Below are 2,577 nucleotides of genomic sequence, written 5' to 3' on the forward strand. Positions count from 1 at the left end.
TGTCATATCTTTTTGGTTCACTAGTCCCAATGGAACATTAATGATAGTTTCTGTCTATCTTGATTATCTTGATAACTCAACAATTTACTGATGTGGCATGAGCTTTATTACGGAGAGAGAAGGAAAACAGAAGAAATCGTTTCCTCCAAACGAAACGATGGAAACAATGGAATCGGCATTGGGGAGACCCGGCTCGTTTCTTCCACCTTTGGACTGGATCCCTTGCGCCGCCGCCAACCTCCCTTCCCGCGCGCGCTCCTGCTTGTCCTGTGTGCGCCGCCGTTGCTCTTCCCGCGCGCTCTTCCCGTGCCCCTCTCTCGAATCCATCACCGGCACACACCAAATTCGTCACTGGCGGACACCAAATCCCTGTTCGCGCCTCATCCAAATCCCCTAAAAAATCTATGGCACAATAGCCCCTCCTCAATCGATTTCCCACCTCAATCTTCATGAATCAAAATCCGCCCTCAATCTCTCAGAGAATGAATCGAGTGAGTGGTTCCACGCGAGTCTCTGGATCTGCAGCCACCCATGGTGCAACAACCTCTGCTCCGGCCACCGGCGATGCTGCAACTACTGTTCAAGTCGCCGGTGTTCCTATAGGGTGGACAATGTATCTCTTGGGGCGTTCTTTAGGCATGATTCATCTCCTACTGAAGGGTATGTTCTTCAAACCTGCTGTAACTCTTCAGGAAATTCAGTGTTGCAGTGTCGTCAATAGCAAGTTTCTGGACTCTCTTGTTTCAATACTGCACACCCTCACTGCAATGCTACGATGTGTCAAACAACCTTCTTTCCTATACCAAATTTATGATGTAACTATGCTGCTACAACACCAACAATTTCATTCCTTTTTGCTGCCAAATTCATGGCAGTTTGGTTTTGCCTTCCAGAGTACACCTTCACTGCTGCATGGTCGATGCCTTTGTGTGGATTATTTCTATTTCTTGGTCATATATTGTGTTTTCTAAGTGACAGATAACCTTTCACGGTCTCGTATAGATAACCTTTCTTGGTATAGGATAGCACTGCATAATGACAAGCTGAGAGGAGAAGCTCGTGACGTGCAGTACAAGACAATATAATATCGGTTATTACCTAGTTGGTGACACAATATAATATCTTCAATCTGATTTGGTTTAGTGTGCAGATATTTCTAAGTCATCCTGGTAGCTGATGTTGTTCATCTTTGTTATTTATGTTTCTGTTTGTTTGCAAAGAGTAGATCAGTTTTTTGAAAGACACATGTGGAAATTCATCCTTTCCCATTGCACTGAGTAATGTTTTTCTTAAAAGAATCATTTGATTACTATTTTTTCCTTGCAGATGATGGTTTCTGGAGATTTGAGGCGACCTGATGGCTTATGGAGTACATGTGCTACTGACTTGACATGATATGGACATCAACTACATGCATGAGAGATGATAGATGATTCCACCTTATTATTTTACTATACATAGTGTGCTGGACTGCAAAATTTTGTTGTTTCTTTGCTAGCATGTGTTCTAGGCACATACTAATTACAGAAAGTTCGCACAGTTGATCTATCTTTGTTTTGCGTTGCATTTAAGTTACCCTTTGTATAGACACTCCTATAGAAATCATGGTTTGGGAAGGATAAGTTTCTTGTACGATATCCTATGTTATAGAAACTGCTATGATTTCTTTCATTAGGACTGCTGTCGAACCTCATGAGATTCCTCTCCACTTGAGCCCTCCAAGTAGGTTGGGGAGTGATCTCCTCTTTAAAAATGACATATGGATCAATGAAACCAACAGACTTGTTCCTTCTGCTGTTGAGCTTTATCATGTGATATTTGCATATATATAGTGTGTGAGGATAATTATGTATATATATACATGATGACATTAATAAAATAGTATAGAGTATCACTTACGGACAAATGCAACTAAGTAGAGATTTGTCAAGAGCGTCCATGTGGCATAGTTGGTGTAATTCATTAAAATGAACATAGATAATGTCATCACCATGAAAATAATGATGGTGTGTAACTCTGACAGCAATAAATGTCTCATTCCAGCCACACGCCTCCATGTACCATTTATTTAGCAAATACATTTACGTACCCAGATCATTTAATGCATCAGGGTTGTAGAGACTCTGACCATATTTATAGGTCCTCCAAGTATCAACTTCTTGTGCTTTTGGGATGTGTCCTCCGTAAAAAAATTAGTTAATGTCAAGACTAGTTTGCTCGAACCACTCACCAGGTTGATTCAGATCGACTTCTCCAGGTAAGTCGTCAATGAAGTCTAAGTTTGAACCATATTCATGAGTAACTAGTGGGGGGATTGATTGTTGTCTTTGTTCTCCGAGTTGTGCAACACCCTTCCATGCTTTCTTCTTCTTCTTCTTCTTCTTCTTCTTCTTCTTCTTCTTCTTCTTCTTCTTCTTCTTCTTCTTCTTCTTCTTCTTCTTCTTCTTCTTCTTCTTTTGCTTCAACTCAGATGCTTTGGTGAGAGAGCGATCGTAGTCCGATAGTGGCGGGGCCTTACGATTTTCATGAAGCATTTGTTGGTGAGCGCCAACCATCTTCATGAGCTTATCTAGATGT

At 41.2% G+C, this 2,577-nt stretch overlaps 1 long non-coding RNA gene across 1 annotated transcript; it reads left to right on the plus strand.

The window, feature by feature from the left end:
- On the plus strand, nt 288–1,546 carry LOC110435309. Its single transcript, XR_002452957.1, has 2 exons — nt 288–660; nt 1,327–1,546. It is a non-coding gene; the product is annotated as an uncharacterized LOC110435309 (long non-coding RNA).

This window comes from Sorghum bicolor, chromosome 5, assembly GCF_000003195.3.
Source record: "Sorghum bicolor cultivar BTx623 chromosome 5, Sorghum_bicolor_NCBIv3, whole genome shotgun sequence".
Taxonomy (NCBI): Eukaryota; Viridiplantae; Streptophyta; class Magnoliopsida; order Poales; family Poaceae; genus Sorghum; species Sorghum bicolor.